Genomic DNA, 19,974 nt, shown 5'->3' with positions numbered 1-19,974 from the left:
GGTAATCTAACTGCATAACTACAGTTACTGCAGTAGTAATCATGATGAAAATAGTACAGTTGTGCAAGCTAGCTTAACCACAACAGTAGATGTTTGATCACTGCTGCAGTAGCTGATTTCTCCCTCCAGTCCCTTTATTTTTCTCTGGTTTTGTTGCTTAATTTTTGGTTTCCTAGCATTGCCCTTGTTAGGGTTTAGCCTCCCTCTCTCTGTTGGCATGAAAGCTGTGAAGGGCTTGGCACCTAGATGTTTCATTTTAGTCAGGTCAGCATGTGGAAGATTCCCTGAAGGTTAGGAAACTATCTGCCTGTTATAGTCTTCAAAGGATAATACCCATTTAGCTCATGCTACTGCACCAGCAATCATTCAAACAATCATCTGTTATGGCAAGTTTACTTGCATAATTCTAGTTTCTGTTTGCATTCTCTGAAAGCTATTACGCTGTGCAAAACACAGTGATAGTGGGACTTCCAGTGGTATTGCACTGAAAATTGAAGCAGTAGAATGTGAAAGTCAAGTCAGAATGGAGTTTGGAAATTGAGAAGCTGCAACATTTGCCAGTCATTCACTTGAAAAAATGTAGCTTTTAGTTCTTTTCAGAGTTAAATAAGCAACTACCAAAAACATAAGGATATAATGATTTTAATTAAGCATCTAAAATGTATATGTTTCAGTGTAAAATGATCTTGTATGCTGGAGCGTTAAAATGCATCAGAATTTTAATGTTAATTGAAATTCAAGAGGCATCTGTTCCTTCATGTTTGAGAGTATGAGCCCAATCTAAAGATGTTTTTATTGTGCCAACAGTATTCTCTGAATATTTCGTGAAAATTGTATACCATTTTGGATGTAAATTTTATATGCAAACAGAAAAAAAGAGGCAAAGTTAGTTATTTGGAGTCAGCCATATAGAAAGTGGTCATTGGTTAAGGAGTTACTGAATGCATGTAGTATGCCATTAATTCAAGGAGGTGACTGACTGGCGTTTTTAGTGTTGCACATATCGTGGCCATGAATTTTCAGTTTGTACTGCTGCTGTATCGTGATATGTCCAGTAGTTGCTGATGAATATCATTTCAGGAAAATGTCATGATTGCGCTAAAAGCAGCGAGTGAGTTGGCATTAGTTGGTAGATTTCTGTGTTAAGTATTGTAATTATTTGAAATGTTCTGTAATATGTTAATGATAAAAAAAGAATGATTAGCTGCTTAACTATTTTCTTGTACTTTTATAGCTAGAAAAAGAATATTTTCCAAGCAACAGCGTGTGTACAAGGTGAGTGATCCTGCCTTTTATCCTTACTGATTTCTTTCTTTTGTATCTCAAGTGATCATGCATACATGTTTTCATCCCTTTCACCACAGGCAGCTCTTTTCTACCAAATGAGCTCTTGTAGGACTGGTAACAGTAGCAAAAATGTTTGTTTGCATTTTCTTCTCTCCCACATTTATTTCCTATTAATACTGAGAGCACATAGTAAACATATGTTAAAGTAAATTCAGCTGTATATTATGGTTGCCGTCATGGTCACATTTTCTTTGTGGGCTTCAAAATGCTCATGCACTCTAACAATATTAGAGGAGTCAAAGTACTGACTCAGTCAGTGGGAATCTCTCAACATGGGTCTGTGTACTAGATATGCATCCCCCTGTAGGAGGATGTTGCAAAAAAGCATACAAGACCTTTTTATGAACATTATCAGTGCACCCAGTTGATGTCACTTGTCTCTCTCTCTCACTGCAGTTCTGTCGTGTGTGTGTGTGGGGGGGACTTGAAAATGTGTTGATACTTTACAAGAAAAAAAATTTTCTGACTTTTCTCTAAATGTCACAGAAATTTTTGATATTACATTTATTTTAACATATAAAGTATTATAAATGACCAACATTTAAAGCTTAGCATTTCAATACTGTACTGCTGCTTATGTAAATTTGTCAGAAGAGATGACATCTGCCTTCAAACCCCTGACTCATCTAATTGCTTTGTTTTGCTATGAAAGGGGAGTGTCAAGTTTTCCATCTCTCTGCAATACACTGGAAAACGGTTCCACAGCTGTCTTTTTTTTAGTATCCGCTGCTATGTTCCTGACATTAGCAGGATTAATTGCCCATCCAAGGTTGACAGACACACCTGACAGGGTAAACTACAGATTTATCTGCGTCTATGATGTATCATGCAGGCAGAGACAAATTCCTCTGCAAAGTTTGTGAGAAGTTGAACTTTAAAAGAAATGTAGGTGGGCTTTCCCTTCCTTGATTCCAATGCAAGGAAATTAATGTTTTAAAAAGTACAAGCAGGTTTCTGATACCGTATAGTAGGGAGAAAAGAAACCTAAGGATTGAGTTAAACTGTAGGAGAAGGTGGAGTTTTCTTTTAATACAGTTTTTTTCAGCAGGGCTTCCCAGTTTTGTGCATTGGGTGATGGTGTGGCCTTGTCTGTAGTCTGCAACTGTGGTGGTTTAGCAAATTGTCTTTTTTAATATAATATGGGGCTTTGCTTTTTTTCTTATTTTGTTGTTTGTGGATGTGTACTAATTTTGGTCATGTGCAGTCATGATGTTTTGTTGCTTGCCTTCCTATGCTGCTATATCATGTGTGACGCTCGTGCACTGGCCCAGTCATCAAGGGGGCTCAATCCTCGCCACTAACACCAGTGAGGGACGTGCGCATTGGGGGGGATAACAAGTACACATACAGTGAAGTACAATTTTCTTAAGAGCACACAGAGATCACAGTCAGTTTGGGGTTGTTTTTTCCCTTTCTCTCCAGATCCCCAATAAGACTTCCCACTGGCACAGCTGTAGGGTCCAAATCTCAGCCTAGTGATCAGGCTTAAAACCTCCAGCACCCTCTGTCCAACCAGTGCTTCGTGTCCCTGCCTAAGTAGCACACGCACACACACACACACACACACACACACTGAGATATGAGTTATATATAAACACACACAGTCCTGGTGAAAGCTGGCACAGGTTCTCCAGCTATACCCTCTTCTGTCCAGACTATAAGGTAGAAATCACTGCCACCATCCACTAATATCAGCTACTATAATGCCCTTCCCAAAGGGTGACCAATTTCTCTGTGTAATATTACTGTTATCCAAATATTAAGTGCGACTGAGCAGCAAGACTATTTGGAGTGTCTTGGTCAGTATCACCAAATATGTGCAATGTGTACTATAAGAGCTTAAATTATCTCTACCCAAAATGGCCACAGTTGAAAGTTTCAATAATATTTAATAGTAAATAATAAAAGTACAAGACGAATCGCATGAATTCAACACATTGCTAATCAAGAGTTCAGAGATCACAGGAAACTTTAAAACAATGTTGTAGGATAGTCTGACATAAATATAGAAAACAGCTAGGCGAATCTGGCTATATTTCTATCCAACTCCAAGAGAAATCACTGTTTTCAGTACTAACTTACAGAGCAAGCAAGTGCTGGTGAGTTGTCAGCTTCAAACAAAATCAAAAATGCTCAGTTTTTTCTCTGAGAAAGTCTTAAATTGATAACACCCAGTACTGATGAGTCATTTCACATTACATCATTTTTATCACTTCTCCTTTAGTTCCCAGGCTAACAGAAATTCAGAATTTAAATTTCTTTGTAGCTGCACCTGGCCAGGAAGCCACAGCAATACAAGACATTTTACAAGTAAAATGTAGCAATTATCTCTATGTCTTTATAACAATAGAAATAATTTGCTAACCCAGACATCCTGTCTCTGAGCTTGAGATCAAACACAGTATGTAATTCTTTACTTAATAGCTTTTTATCCCAGCAGGATGCACTGTGGTTACATTTTTGAAGCTCAGTACAACATGTAGTTTAGTCGTACATATAGTTCTCATTACATTTGTAAAACAAGCCTTTGGATTACATTAATATTTACAGTGACAGAATTATCTACAAAGTTCTATCTGGCTTGGCTGGCATCCTTCACATCATGTATTGTATGTAGGCCCACCTATATTTTGCAGTTGTAGCTGGCTTTTGAACTTAGTTCTTCACACTCCCACTACAGTCTGCAGCATAAGTTTTATGTCCAGTTCTCATTGCAAATGCTATTCCATAGTACTAAATACTTGCCTACTTGTTTGATTCTTATAGTGGTTTCCATATTTCTCAACCTTCCATCTACAAATTGAGGATCACTACCTATCATGTGGGACAAATGGGAAAAATGTGGAACACTTACTCATAGCGTATACTAACATCTTCAACTAGGAAGTTCACAGGATGGTTAACGCATGCTACTTTTTACTTATTAACATTATGTTTAGGTTCATAGCTTCATACTAGGCTATCTGCCCTAGGGCATTTATAAGCCTAGCCAGAGTGTGTTTGGCTTTCGCCACCCATTTTAAATTAATTTTGCTATGCCCTTTTTCTAGGTTAGTTGAGAATCAAACCTTGCATCTTGTAGTTGAAAGGCATATATCTTAACCACTGTACCACTTGGCCTTTCTTTTTTAGTCACAATTAAAACTTGGTCATTGGCTTAAATCCTTGGTTTACTTTCCTTATTTTTGCTCTCTATTATATCTCAAGCCTATTCTAACTTATAACAGCTTTTCTGTCATCCTTCTGTTTCTCTTCTGTACAACTCAAGGTCCTCTAAGATTTTATACTTGCATCTCATTTTTTGCTGTGTAACATTATGTATACAAGTATTCAAGATGCAATTTTTTTAATAAACCTGTGTGATGTTGATGGAGCTTTTCTCCACAGGGCTCTGCTGAAATGGGTTTTATGACCAGTCAGACTTTCCTGGTAACCCAATCCATTCATCACAAACCCCATTTTTCAGCATTTTTGGGCATGGGGTCAGGGTGTCGCTTCAACAGTAATAAATTATTAGATAAAAATACATTTATATTTGCGGGTGGACTACTCACAAAAAGACCAGTGCACTGGAAATAGTCAGCTTTAAGCTCCTCCTTCCTAAATTAAGTGGTCATCTTTAGAAATGAAACAATACAATGGTTCCAGAACTCCATTCAATGCAAATCACTTCAGGTCTACTCAAAGTTTTTTTCAAACCCAAGGCTCCTTCAACACAGGAGTATCAAAGGGTTCAGTTCTGGTCCATTGCTTTTCTTACTGTTCAATGATCTCACTAATCTAACTACAAAGTATGCGGGCAGACTACTCGTACTTGAAATCAGCAATAAACCAGCTCTAGCTGAAACTTCAGCAAGACTTAAAACTATACTTGTATAGGTTGTTTACCTTCACATCTGCCATTGCAACACCTCAAAAGATTCCAAAGAGCACCAATATTGCCACGGACACAACAGAAGCAAACTTCCAACTGTGACTGAACAAGATACGTTGAACTTCCCCTTGACCCCTCACTAACCTTCTCTAAACAATTTTAAACAGAGCTCTCTACGCTATAAAATTATCCAACTTACATTTACATCAGCCTCCTGTCAAATTACAGCAAGGAATGTATTGATGCCAAATATTCAATATGAGTGGAACACCCACGGTAGTGGTGCTGCGATAGCGCCGTCGCCCCACAGCAAGATGTTGTCCCGTCAGATTCCCAGCTACAGCGTCCTCTGTGTGGAGGCACGCATGGAATGGGCACGCCCCCGCTGAAGGCTGTGCGTCAGGGCCGACAACTCGGCACGCAAAAATCCACTACCAAACACCAGCGTTTGATGGATTACTAGGATTTCAGTTCTATTTACCTTAAGTATCAGTTAAAAAATTGCTATCACTGAATGTGTGACGGACCCTTTCAATTTGGAACTTTGAGGAACATGAACTTTTTAAGACCCAAAATGAAGAACATTCCTTGAAATGAGGTACATTTGAGAGGTATGTATGAACTGGTTTTCTGTTATGAAATGGCTCATACTGCCATGTTTCGTAAGTGGCAGGCAAGATTCAGAAGTGAAAGCCAGTAAGCAAGATGATGGACAGTCCTGTGTTTATAGGTAATTGAGCATTGTAAACATAGCTTTTTTGTACTGAAAAGGGAGGTCTCAGCATTGTTAGGCTGACTAGCCCATGAAGTTTCATTCCAACAATATTAGTTGGCAGAAGTTAAAGGAATTACCCATGCTTCTGGCACATATAAGGGATGATGTAACTCATGTTATTTATTAGCACACTGGAAGAAGAAACTTATTCTACTTGGTCTGGTGAAAAAACTGTTTTGCAAAAGTTTGTGAAGTACTGCTTCCATTGCCTGCTAGTGAGCTTATTGTAACTTGATTTGCAAACAGAACAGCTGTAATGCTAGGAAAGGTGCTCAAGCAGAATTATATTGCTGTCTTTAAAACTGACTAAGGCTTTAAAGAAATTTTTTTAATTGGGATTTGTGCAGTGTTTAAGAATGTCATCACAGAGAATGTCTAAACTACATTTAAGGACATGTTATGATTTTGTAGCAAAAAACAGTTCAGAAGAAAATGGTTATTTATACTATAGCCCAAAAACCTAAATACATTTAACAAGGCACAAGTTTTTTCCCCACCTTAATTCCCTTTCACATCTGCATAATAAGAACAAATCTTTAAAAATTACTTCCAAACAGTATCTTTTTTCCGTTACTGTTCTCACACACTAAGACATTTTTTTAGCTGATTCCTAGACTTTCCAGAATATTTGGTATTCATCATGCTATTCAATGTTGCAGTCATGACGTTTGGATTTCATGCCTACAGGTAGCCCAACTGGTTGGCCTTAATTCAGGAGCCTTCTTCCCCACTCTCTGTCAGTATCCTCTTACCTCTACACAAGTTTGTGTTTTTTAACACCTTTAGGTTCATAGGTTCATAGGTTCATACTAGGCTATCTGCCCGAGGGCATTTACAAGCCTAGCCCATAGTTTTGTGGCTTACGCCACCCCTTTAGTATGGGGAACTATACCCATTATTTTGCTGTGCCTCTGTTGAGCAGTGACACTGAGGTAATCCCTGGGGTATATCTGCGATCTCCCATCCATTGGTCAAGATTTCTCTTGAACAAGGCCAGCGAGGTGCTCTGCCTCACATATACCGGGATTTTATTCCACAGCATAGGGAGTCTTTGGGTGATGAATCTATCCCTCCAGCACGTCCTATTAATAGCCGTGTCGAGGTTTAAGTCTCCGCCCTTGTGGCTCTGACGGATCTAGATTTTTTGAGGTGAAGCATATTCATCAAATCTGGGTTTGACATGGCCTTGTATGTTAGGCAAAGGTCACCTCTGAGCAAGCGTAAGCGACTGAATAGAGCTGGAGTTCTTTCAGTCGGGCAGCATAGGACAGATGTTTGAGACCCTTTATCCTTTTGGTGAGGAACTTTTGTGGCCTCTCCAGCTGCTGCAAGTGTCGGGTCAGATACATTCGAATGGGGCATTGTACTCAATCATTGGTCTGATGAGTGATGAGTATAGGGAGACTATGACCTCCCTTGATCTAGATGAGAATCCCTTCATGATAAGGTGGGCAATGTGGAAGGTCTTCCTAACTACTTTAGCTACATGGGTGTCGAATGACAGACTACTATCAACCTGGGTCCCCAGGTCCCTGATAACTTCTTCTGTGCTCAGTGGATTGCCACCTATTTGGTAGCTAGGGGTAACCTTGTTTTTCCCGAAGGGTATGACTATGCATTTTTTGGCATTTAACTTTAGGCCATGGCTCTGGCACCATTTATCCGTTTCTGTGAGACCCTTCTGAAGGATATCTGTGTCAGATGTGTTTTCTACTATGGCGCCCAGTTTGCAGTCATCTGCAAACTTTGTCAGCCATAACCCTCCTGTGTTTGCTTGTACTTGGAAAAGTAGATGCCAAACAAGAGTGGGCCCAGGACTGAGCCCTGTGGTACACCACTTGTGACAGGCTTTGAGTCTGACATGGCGCCAGCAACTCTGACCCTGTGGGTTCTGTCACTCAGCCAGTTTGCAACCCATCTTGTGATGTATGGGTTAACATTTAAGCTGATGAGTTTTTCAATGATACCCGAGTGGGGTAGTGTATCAAGGCCTTCGCCAGATCGAGGTAGGCTGTATGGACTGCCTTTCCTCATCAATGGCTTTGGTGACTGTTTCAAAAAGTCAACCAAGTTTAGAAGGCATGATCTGCCTTTGACAAAGCCAAACTGGGATGGATCCAAAGTCTGCAAATTCCCTATGTCTTTATTTATGAGGTCCATTATGATCCTCTCCATGGCTTTGCAGATAAGGCTTGTTAAGCTAATGGGCGGTAATTTCCAGGGTCGGTGGAGGCACCGCCTTTGTGAAGTGGGACCACAGTTGCAGTCGCCACTCCTGGGTGCGTATCCAGAGGTAAGACTATGATTAAACAGCTGTCCTAGCTGTGGGTTTAATTCCTCGTTGAGTTCGTGGAGCACACAGCCGGGGACACCATCAGGTCCCATGGATGCTGTGTTTTTGCTTTGGAGAGAGCAGTTCTCACTTGGGCGTTGGAGATGTTTGGGGGCTGCAATCGCTTGGTATAGATATCTCTCCTTTTGGGGGGGAGGGGGGGGGAAGTTTGCACTGAACCTGTCAGCCAGTATGTTGGCAGTGTCTGTAGGATCAGTAATCTTCACATCATTTTGAACTAGTTCTGAGCATATCTGGGAGTTTCCTCCCAGGTTTCTAACATAGCTAAAGAAGGCCTTATGATTGTCTTTTGAGTCTTTAGCTATTTTTCTCTCAAAATTTACTTTGGATGATTTTATGAGAGCTCTTAGTTTTTTACTTATAGTGATCAAGGGTGTCTTACCTTTTAAGGATTTTACTCTATCTTGTAGTAGCTTCCTCCTTTTGTTGTAGAGTTTGTTTATGGCTGGGGTCCACCAGACTGGACGCTTGCCTTTGGTACAAAGAGTCTTTGTTTTGCTTGGGATTGCCTTATCCATGCAGTCCTGCAGGTGCTGGTAGAAGGCATCTGTAAGTGATTCAGCGGCTTGAGTACTGTTTTCCGCTCGGGGCCTTAAAGGAGACCACACTAGTCTTTAGAAGTGTGAAGTCGGCTTCGAGAAGTTCTTTACTGTGGTCTTTTTATTTCAGGTGGGGGTGGGATGAGGACCTCCAGCGAGATTAGTTTGTGATCTGATCTCACCAGTGAGGGGTATACTTCGGTGTTGAACATTGTGCTCCCATGTTCGTGATGATGAGATCAAGTATGTTTTCTCCTCTTGTGGGGATGGTGACTAGTTGTTCCATGGCATTTGAGTTTATGAATTCCAGGAACTTTTGGGCTAGGGTGTTTGGGCTTGAGTAGTGTTCCCAGTCTATATTAGGGTAATTGAAGTCACCTAGTATGATGGTGTTTGGTGATACATTTAGCTCCTCTACTGTTTTCAGGAAGGCCATGTGAGGTTCCTGAGTTTGTGAGGGTGGCCTGTAACATGCTACAATTTGCAGAGCAGTCTTGCCTATGGTTAATTGCACCTGGATGGTCTCCGATGCATCGTGCGTTGCCACCAGTCTTGAGGTGTGGGTGTCTTTGATGAATGTGGATACCCCCCCTCCTTTCTTGGTATTGTCCGGATTTTGGGGCCGGAACGCATGATAAGAGGTAAAACCTGATAGTGCTGGGGTGCTCTCAGGAGCCTTGAACCAGGTTTCTGTCACTGCACAGACATCGATGTTCTCCATACTGAGAAGGGCCTCGAGTGCGTGCATTTTGAGATTTAGACTTCTGGCATTGAGCAGCATTACCCTTAGTTTTTTCCTTTTTGTGTTCTAGGGTGGTAGGTTTAGAATTTGAGCCTTGCCTAAAAAAGGCACTATGGGTGTGGCAAGAGCCTTTGCCAATATCCGGAATCCCAGGGGTGACAGGTGCAAGCCGTCCCTTGAAGCAGCGTGGCTTGTCCAGCATGTCATCCCAGGCAGACAGACATTGGATCCCCTTTGAATGACACCAGAGTTTAAGCCAATTGTTAAAGCTGATCATCTTATCTCTGTATTGTGGCATCATTCTTGGTGAAGGTAGGATACTGCTCAAGGTCAGGGTCATACCTGCCTGGGCTACATAATCAGAGAGCTCCTCAATGTCTCTTTTCATGTAGTCCAAGGAGGTGCGTCTCAGGTCGCTTTACACCAGCGTGGACAATGACTGAGTCGTATTTGTACCTGCTGTTGAGAGACCTGAGTGCTTGCGTTATGTGGCGGATTCTAGCGCCCGACAGGCAGCTTACTGTGACCTTCTCCTTACTCAGTCTGGTGAGCGGACGTCAGTGTGTCTGACTATGGAGTCACCAATGACTAGTGTGTCTGGCATTGTGTTTGGCCTTAAGGGCTGTGACTGTTTGACACTCTGACTGTGAGGTCTATGTGTTGCAGGTGTTGTGTTCTGAGGTGGTGGTTGTTTGGGTGTCTGCTTTGGTGGCCTCTGCTGTTTTGGTAGATTTTTGATCAGAGCCGAGTATGTCTTTGTGTGTTTATGTGTATGATTTGAGGTTGTGATGGTACTATGTGAGACTGGGTCTATAGTGTGTGTGGTAACCTTCTCCTCTTGACTGGTCTTGCCAGTCCTATGTTGAGAGAGCTCAGCCTCCAGTTTGGCCGTATAGTTGCATCTCTCGCATGTATTTGTGTTTTGTGGGAGGAGGAGAGGGTTGTCTGTGTACATGAGGCAATTGTAACATTGCCTCAATATTCCCAGGTTCACCATCTGAGCAGGAGAGGACACTAGCAACTGATCCCTCGACATGCTAGAAGGACTAGACAAAAAAACTTTAAAAGAGATTCCGGGGGACGTGGGTGACCGAGAAATGGGGGTTTGCCTTTTTGGGGTGCTATCTATAAGAGTGCCGTATCAAGGTAATAAGTACTGTAGGAGCAAGTGCTAGGTTTAACAGATAGAGAAAAGTCTACTTGGAGTCAAGTAGATTTGATCTTTTTAGGTATTAGAGAAAGTGCTAGTAACAGGGATGCTTAAAGGTAAGATTGAAAAGAATGCACTCTGCAGTGTGCACTAGAGAAGTTAGATATTCAAGTAGGTAACTTGAGTTTTACCTGTTTAAAAAGTTAAGGTTTAGTGGAGAGTTACTATTTTTAAAACAGCAAGATGGACTGAAAGGGGTGGTTACTTTTGTATTTTGGTACTATGAAATACTGTAGGATGGCCAATAAATTTAAATAATTGAAGGGGTGGGATTTCAAAAGTGATGGTTTTGTGATTACTCACATAAGCCAGTGAAAGTAGAGAGAAATGAGATATATGGTCAGATTAACATAAGAGGCGGGCAACTAGAAAGACAGTGGTATTTAACAAGACAACTTAAATGGGTGGGAGGGAGGAAAATTCTGCCTGACTCAGAACAGAGAGAGCTGTGGTCTCTTTTGAAGTTTTAATATGCTGTTAAAACAGAATGCAAGCAAAACACAAGGTAAAGAAAACAAACTACAGTATTCAAAATATAGAAAGGCAATACAGAAATACAAAAAATAACAGCAAACTAACCTTTCCCTCACAGCAAAGTGTAGCAGAGTCTGGATATAGTGAGTTATTTAACATCTACTTTTACACCCCAGTCTGGATATAGTGAGTTATTTATATAAAAGTAATCAAACCATATTAAGTTCACATTTGCAAACATTACACATAAAATGTATTGTTTTATACAATGTAATCAGTCCAACATTACATAAATTGTTCCGTTCCTGTCTTCTCTTAAACCTCATTCCTCCTCCAAAACATTTTATGCACATATTATTCCCACTATTTGTTTTTTATTCTGTCTAATTTACTCCTACCCTTTCCTAAAGATTCCACTTCATGTTCTTTTATCTCTGTTACAATATTCACTACATTAAGTATGGTTGGTGTAGGCGTTGATTTCCATTTTGTAGTAATCGCTTTTTGCCAGCCACCTGAGTTAAACTTAACACGGCCTTACTATGTCCAAACAATTCAGATCCTGTATTCCAGCTCAGAAAATAATTTCCTTAGTTACACTCATTTGCTTGCCCAGTATTCCTGACTAAGTTCTCTGTATGGAGTTTTAAAGTCTGCCAGCTCATTGCACTCCCAAAGCATATGTTCCCAGTTACCCCCCCCCCCCAACATTTGTCATCTACCCGAAGAAAAAGTGTTTGGAGTCCGCTTGGGGTGTAAAAGTAGATGTTAAGTTGTCTCTCTCGCCTTCATTCTTGCTGGTTGGGTTCGGAGCCGACCTTCGGCTCCAACTCGGCCATTTTCTAAAGCTCGAGAGCTACTTACTGGCTCGAGGCCTCCCTATATCCCACAATGCCTAGCGCTAGACCCCCAGATCTTGTTTGCCGCTTCAACTACGAGGTTGCGCTTCACTGGCTCAGGTCGTATTAATCTTTTGTATTTTTTAGTAGTTTATCTGTTGTGTATATTCTTTGAATCTTTTTATTAATCAGAGTAGTACTGTAGACTAGTATTAGGTTTCCCTGTGTTTTCTGACCCTTAGGAAACTCGTTTTTACTTAGAGAGTCCCCCCCCCCATCAACCTAGTAGGCCGTTTAAGTTAGAGACTATCCCCTTCATTGTTTTCAGTAGGAAGTAGTGTTTAGCCTTTATAGTCTAAAATTATAGTTTTAGTTTTAGTTTGTATAGTTACTAAAATTTTTGTGTGAAGGTGTGGGAGACTAGTGTGTGTGTGGATTTTTTGCACTAGTCAAAAATTTCATCTCTCGGTATACCTTTGATTGATACCATGTCAAAGGATACCAAGGTGTCAGGGTTCAAGAAGTGTGACTCGTGCTGTCAGAAAATGTCTCTGACAGACGGTCACACTTCTTGTGTTTATTGTTTGGGTTCCCTACACCTGCAGGACTCTTGCTTGGTATGTCATGCCTTTAGTCCGAGAGTCCTGCAGGAGCGTAAGAACAAGTTAATTCTCACTGGTTTATTAAAACTCGAGGGGTCTCTGGCAAAGTCTCAGCCAGCTAAAATCCCTAAGCCCACCAAGCCGTCGGCACCCAGTATGGAGCCGTCGCCAGGTGGAGCATCTGCTTCGATTTCGGTTCCAGCCGGGACCGAAGTATCAAGATATCTCTCGGCTCCGACCTTGGTGTTGGAGCCATCAGGGAGCCGTAAGTGATCCAGATCGCCATCCCTGGAGTCGATTCGCTCGGCTACAGGATCACCGTTGTTACAGTCCGAACGGAGCCATAGGTCCCACTCTTCTCGGTCCTCGAGGCTGTCCGATCATGGCTTGGAGAGAGTGGTTAGTAGACTCCTCAAATCGCAGGCCCTGGCTAAAATGTTAACTAGTATACCACAAACGAAGCACTAAAGGAAATAAGGCTGCAGGCACAATACGAAGGATTTATTCAGGAAACACAAAATCATGTTAACTAACCCACCTCATCAGGCTGTGGCTGCTCCCCTTTCTGAAGTAGTTCCTCCTCTGACTCCTCTTGTTAGTTCGGAGCCAGAGCTTGTTGGGGCTCGGATCCTGGAAACGTCGGCACCGATGCTTCCCCTTTCGGCTCCTTCGTCGGCTCCGATTTCTTTAATGGTTCCGTCCTTGGTGGGATCTGGGCGCCGAGACTCCCTCGTCGGCTCCAAGGGGGCGAAGTGGCATCAGACCCTTGTCCGACCCTGTTCTCCCTCTCGGAGCTTTGGCGCAGGTAAGCTCGGCTCCTACATCAGCCTCTGAGCCGTCACTTTCGGTGCCAGAGAGGATTCCCGTCTCCTCGGAGTGGGGGGCCTCTTCTGTGCCTGACAGGGGCGCCTTCGAGGTCATGAGGAGCGTGCTGACTTCTGAGTCTGCACCTCGATCAGCCCCTTCAGCTCCTCCCCCCAGGGTGCCTGCTTCGGTCTCTGCCCCTCCTCCAGACCCAAAGCGAGGGGATCAAACTCTCCAGGTCACCCCACTGGGTGTATCTTCCTCTTCCGAGGCCTCCCCTGAGATTTCAGAGGAGCCCTCTAGAAAGAGAAAATGTAAGAGGAAACATGTTGACTCCCCAGAGTCGGTCACGTCACATACTGACTTGGAGGATTCGGAAGGGTCCCCAAGATCCCCCTCTGAAGATGTCTCTTTCTCAGACATCCTTGAGATCCTTAAGCAGAGGGGGGAACTGGTCTGCCCTTAACCCTTCTGAGGACGAGTCAGTATACTTGGATGCATTTGGTTCTCGCCCCTCCACCTCCTATGTGTCTCCGCCTTTCGATCCATTAATGGAAGTGGTGGCTCAGAAGGCGTGGTCAGCTCCGGACACACTGGAACCAACCCCTCGTAGGCCGACTAAGTTTATCACGGCCCTCCAGTATAAACAGTTTCTGACAAAGGGTGTCCCCGTTGATGCCATGGTGGTAGCAGCTGCCACGAAAAAGGAGTTGGCTGACACTTCTGTACCTGTCCATCCCCCTGACAAAGAGTCTAGGACGATGGATAGATACGGGAAGCGGATGTTTTCCTCAGCGACCTTCTCCATGCGGTCGCTGAATTATTTGTGCCACTTCACCCGTCTTCAGAGGGATCTCCTCAAGGAGCTAGGAGATACCATGCAAGATCCATCAGCTGCGGGGGCTCAAGACAAGATAAACTCCCAGCTGGCGACTCTTAATTCTATCGTTAACTCCTCCATGCGGCTCATTTCGTATGCGGCTGATGGGGCGAGTAGAGCCGCAGGCACAGGCGTGGCTTTGAGAAGGTATGCCTGGATGCGGTTATGTAACTTCGCTGATCCCTTCAAAGCGTCTTTCACCAACACCCCTTTTGATAGTTCGGCTCTGTTTGGACCTCAGGTGAAAGATACACTTACCAGGTGTGAGCAGGAAGGCAAGAGACTCTCTGCCGTTGGAGTCCGTTTTTCCACTCCCTCTAGACCATACTGTAAGGGTCAGAAGAGTGGGAAGATGTGGTTCCGGAAAGCCCAGGGAGCCATGCCTGACACACGTGGTGAGTTTCCCTTCAGAGGCAGTGGAGGGAACAACAATAGACGCCACTTGCGGGGCAGAGGGGGTCTGCAGAATCAGGGCAGCAGAGAATCCTTCTCTGACAAGACCTTCCAGCACCCCTGAGGGGCTGCCCGGCTGTCCACCTTCGGAGGAAGTCGGGGGAAGGTTGTCTCTGTACCCAGAAGGCTGGCGTCTCATTACTCGAGACAGATGGGTACATTCTATCATATCCGGAGGTTACAAAATCCCGTTTGTCCACACTCCCTTAAAATCAAACAACCCCATCCCAGATGTTCCACCCAGTCTAAGGGAACAGGCAGTACAAGAAATTTCAAGACTGCTAAAAAAACAGGCCATCCAACAAGTCCCAGCAGACCAGCAAGGATCCGGAATTTACTCAAAGTTCTTTTTGGTACCAAAGAAGACAAGGGGACTGGAGACCCATTTTGGATCTCAGCAGACTAAACAAGTCTGTTCAAAGAACGAAGTTCCGGATGGTCATGCTTCAGTCCATTCTACCCTTTTTGGGTCAGGACAATTGGATGTGCTCCATAGATCTTCAGGATGCGTAATGCCACATCAAAATGGACAGGCGTTCCAGAAGGTTTCTCCGCTTCCTGCTGGGAGCCAGTCATTACCAGTTCAGAGCCCTGCCCTTTGGTCTCACCACAGCCCCCAGGGTGTTCACCAAATGCATGGCAGTGGTTACCGCTCACCTGAGACAGCAATGATTCCAGGTGTTTCCATATCTATACGACTGGCTCCTTACTGCTACCACCAGACATCAATTGCTAACAGCCAGGGATTATACCATCCAAACATGCTCCAACCTAGGTATCTCAATAAATTTTGAAAAGTCTGCATTGTCACCTTGTCAGTCCTTAACCATTATAGGCGCAAGATTAGATACGAAAGATCTGTCTGCAAGGCTTCCAGTAGACAGAGTGGCAGACATTTGCCGACATGTACAGGTATTATTAGGATGCAGAAAGATTCAGACCAGATTCGTCCAAAAAACCTTAGGTCTCATGGCAGCAGCGATCATATTAGTTCCCCTGGCTCGTTTTCACATGAGGATTCTCCAGTGGATGCTTTTCACCCAATGGTCCTTTCAACAACTTCCTTTGTCTCACAAGATAATAATCACACATTCATGCAAAGACCACTTAGCTTGGTGGATGGTCTCTCCATCAGTACCCCAGGGCAGACCATTTGTCCTTCCTCCTCCAGTTGCCACAGTGACCACGGATGCCTCCCTGATCGGGTGTGGGGGGGGGCATTTTCAGGGCAGGACGGTCCAGGGCACCTGGCAACCCCACGAGTACCACTTGCACATCAACGTCTTGGAGATGAGGGCGGTGCTTCTAGCGTTGCAAGCTCTTCAGAACTCTCTACCCATTGGGACCATTGCAATTCAGACAGACAATATGTCTGTAGTGTGGTACATCAACAAGCAGGGCGGAACCAAGTCATATCCCTTATGTCGAGAAGCACTCCGACTATGGCAGTGGGTGATCTCCTCTCAACGGTTTCTGATGGCAACACACATCCCTTGGAAGTCCAACGTCATAGTGGACAGGCTAAGCAGAGCTATTCTCATGCCTCACGAGTGGTCTCTCAACCGGACAGTAGTGGACAGAATCTTCTGCAAATGGGGTCAGCCTTGCTGCGACCTTTTTGCAACTCCTCTCAACAGAAAGTGCGACAGTTTCTTCATTCTCTTCCCTCTTCCCGGACACTCCCCCAGAGACGCTGTATTTCACGATTGGCCCCAGGGACTTATGTATACATTCCCACCCTTTCCACTGATTCCCAAACTAATTCAGAAAGCTACCCTGCTGGGTTGCAGGATGATCCTCATTGCCCCCTACTGGCCTCGACAAATCTGGTTCCCATTCCTGCATCGTCACCTTTTAGAGCAGCCTTGGAATCTGGACCCAGTTCCGGACCTCCTGATCCATCAGTCGGGCGGGCTGCATCTGTCTCTTCAGTCTCTCAACCTCACTGCTTGGTTGCTCCACTTCCATCCTTAGCCAGGCTTCCCGTTATTTCCAATTCAGTGCGGGAGATTATCCTTTCTTCACACAAACCTACAACCAGGAAGACTTATGCTAGTAAGTGGAAACGTTTCTCTTTCTGGAAAGAGGCTAGAAATATAGATCCCTTCACGGCCCCTGTCCATAACGTCCTAGACTTTTTAGCAGAACTTTTTCAAGCGGGCTCCTCCACCATTAGTGTTCAGCTAGCGGCTATCTCTAATTTCCATACGGGTCTCTCAGAAACCAGCATCATGTATCATAAGCTTTGCAAAGCCTTTCTGAAAGGAACAATCTTGCTCAGGCCTCCAGTGAGAGATCCCCCGCCTCCGTGGGACTTAAATTTGATCCTAGCTTCCTTGATACTGCCTCCCTTTGAACTGGCAGCTTCCTGTTCCTTGAAATTGCTTACTTGGAAAACCCTCTTTTTGGTGGCCATTACTTCAGCGAGGAGAGTTTCTCAACTTCAAGCCCTTTGTGTTCGTCCTCCTTACCTAGTTTTCCATAAGGATAGAGTTTAACTCAGGACTAATCCTTCGTTCCTTCCTAAGGTCCACTCCGAAAATAATTTGAATCAGTCTGCCAGTCTTTTTTCCAAATTATTCCAACAAAGCTGAACACAAATTACACCAGTTGGACGTTCATAGGCAATTACGTTTCTATTTGCATAGGACTGAGTAAATTAGGAAATCAGACCAACTCTTCCTGTCCTATGCGGAGGGTAAGCAGGGTCAACCAGTGTCTAAAGTAACCTTATCCAGGTGGTTATCCTCTATTATTACCCTTGTTTATCAGTTGAGGAATAAAGAACTCCCTGCTAAACCTAAAGGCCACTCTATAGGGCTTTAGCTACATCGGTAGCTTTTCAATCAAGACTACCTATGGAAGCCATTTGTGCGGCGGCCACATGGGCCACCCCTCATACCTTCATTTCACATTATAAATTGGATCTGGCCTCTAGGAGCAGAGCTGATTTTGGTTCCACTGTGCTCAACAGTCTGTTCCGATGAGCCACCCAGGACTAAGGTGCTAGGGACGCTGTTCCAACCAGCAAGAATGAAGGCGAGAAAGACAACTTAACATTAAGAAGTTATGTACGTACCATAACGTTCCATGTTAATTGTCGTCTTCTCGCCTTCTTTCTTGCGTCCCACCCTCCATCCCCCTAGCATAGATGGACCGAGAAGAGTCCTCCTACGGGTCTTGTCACTGGCTGAGTCTTTACCAATTATGTCCTCTACCTTTTTCTTCAGCCCTGTAGCTGAAGTTTTTGCTATCGGGACGGTTTTCCTCTTGTATTATGATGGCGTTAGGTCTTCCAAACGAGATATGGGGGTCTAGTGCCAGGCATTGTGGGATATAGGGAGGCCTCGAGCCAGTAAGTAGCTCTCGAGCTTTAGAAAATGGCCGAGTCGGAGCCGAAGGTTGGCTCTGAACCCAACCAGCAAGAAAGAAGGCGAGAAGAAGACAACTAACATGGAATGTTATGGTAGGTACATAACTTCTTATTATGCAAGCACTTCAAGGCAAAAATGCTGAATCTTCTAGACTGTTTCGTATTTGGGAGCCATACGTATGTACTCCCATTGTTTGTGAATTGCTTATCTAATCTCTCGTTTTTTTTCTGATCTCTGATTCCTGTAGTTATCGTGCAGTGTTTTGTATGTCCTACTAATTATCCCATTCTTAACAGCAGCTTCTGTTCTAGGTTCAACTTAAACACAGCCAGTGCAGGTCTTTCACTTAGGGATTCCCCTATCCCTTTCTGTTTGCCTATACTTAATGAATCCCTGATAGGGAAGGTAGTCTCTAGCCTGCAGTTCAAATGTCTTTTTGGCTTCTTCCCATTCTGTTACATTTTCCCTCTGTAATTATTTGTTTCCAGTAACTTGGTTTCTTTTAGAGTTTTCTCCAGTGAATTCCAGCCTCCTATTCTTTGTAGCCCTAATTGCAGTCAGCGCTGTCAGCAGAACCTCCTTCCTCCATTCCTGTGTTGGTTTAGTTTATAGTATACTTTCTACTTTATGGATATAATATTCTGTTTGACTGTTCTCATGGATTTGCATCCAAAAACTGACCCACTCCTTACTTCATGCATTTCTTCCCTGCTTCATTATTTTCCCTTTCTACTTTAAATTGTAGCTTTCTGCTTGTGTTGTGTATAAAATCCTTAACTGCATAGCTCTAAAATATCCCTTCAAAGCAGGTAATCTTAAATTTCTTTGTGCTATTGGAAGGATGAATTTATCCCACTTGAACTTTGCCCTCTTCCTCTCCCAGATAAAATCCTTCAACTCTTGATTACTATCCACAGCTTCACCTGAGGTTGATAAGAAATATGCCTGTCCTATGTATAAAACTTAAGGGACTAAAAACATGTTTACTGTTTTATCATGCTCTCCATGTCCATAGGGAAGAGCTTCCATTTTCTCAGTTTTTTTCTCTTTTGTTTAGTTTCTTCCCACATATCTATAACTACCAAAATAGTGCCCTTTTTAACCCATACTTTTAAATACTCAATTTCAGCAAATATGGGTATTGCTGAACCAATTCATGTGTGGGTGCATAGTTTACAGCTATTGCCTCTATTTTATTTTCAATAATTTTATAAACCAGAAACACAGCACTGAGATGCCCTGTTCTGATTTTATTAGCGGCAAAATATCTGCAAATAAATCAAACTTTTCTTGAATACTCCTACAGTTATATTCTTGAATTTCTGAGTTCCTTATTTTTTTAAAACAAAAACGAATAGCAGAAATGTTTGTTAATTTAATAAGTGTAAAAAGCAAAGCTTTCGGGTTTCCTCTTCATCATTGCATAAAAACATGATTCTCAGAACCATTCTTAAATATACACGTGACACAGCCAACCAGTCACAACAAGAAATCAATTAAGCAATTAGACAACACACAAATAGAAATCAGTGCATTCCAAAACCACCAAAAGAGCAAGAAATACTCTTACCACCTATTCTCAAGGAGCTATTTCACCATGGATCCATTCAGTCTCTTCTTCCATGGCAAGAGGAAAAAGGCTTCTAATGTTAAGTTGTGTATCTCACCTTCATTCTTGCTGGTTGGGTCGGCTCCGACTCTGCCATCT

The 19,974-nt window shown here is 43.2% G+C and overlaps 1 protein-coding gene across 1 annotated transcript in view; it reads left to right on the top strand.

Moving 5' to 3' along the window:
• The first annotated feature begins 1,229 nt into the window (after nucleotides 1-1,229).
• The window catches only part of LOC122809125, a 3,089,885-nt gene continuing 3,071,140 nt past the window's right edge, over nucleotides 1,230-19,974 (top strand). The window contains exon 1 of the mRNA XM_044080384.1: nucleotides 1,230-1,275. The gene's annotated coding sequence lies outside the window, so the exon portion shown is untranslated. The remainder of the gene's footprint in view (nucleotides 1,276-19,974) is intronic.

This window comes from Protopterus annectens, chromosome 8.part0, assembly GCF_019279795.1.
Source record: "Protopterus annectens isolate FY-2018-M chromosome 8.part0, PAN1.0, whole genome shotgun sequence".
Lineage (NCBI taxonomy): Eukaryota > Metazoa > Chordata > Ceratodontiformes > Protopteridae > Protopterus > Protopterus annectens.
The sequence above is the reverse complement of the archived record's forward strand: the minus strand, read 5'-3'. Positions and strand labels throughout refer to the sequence as shown.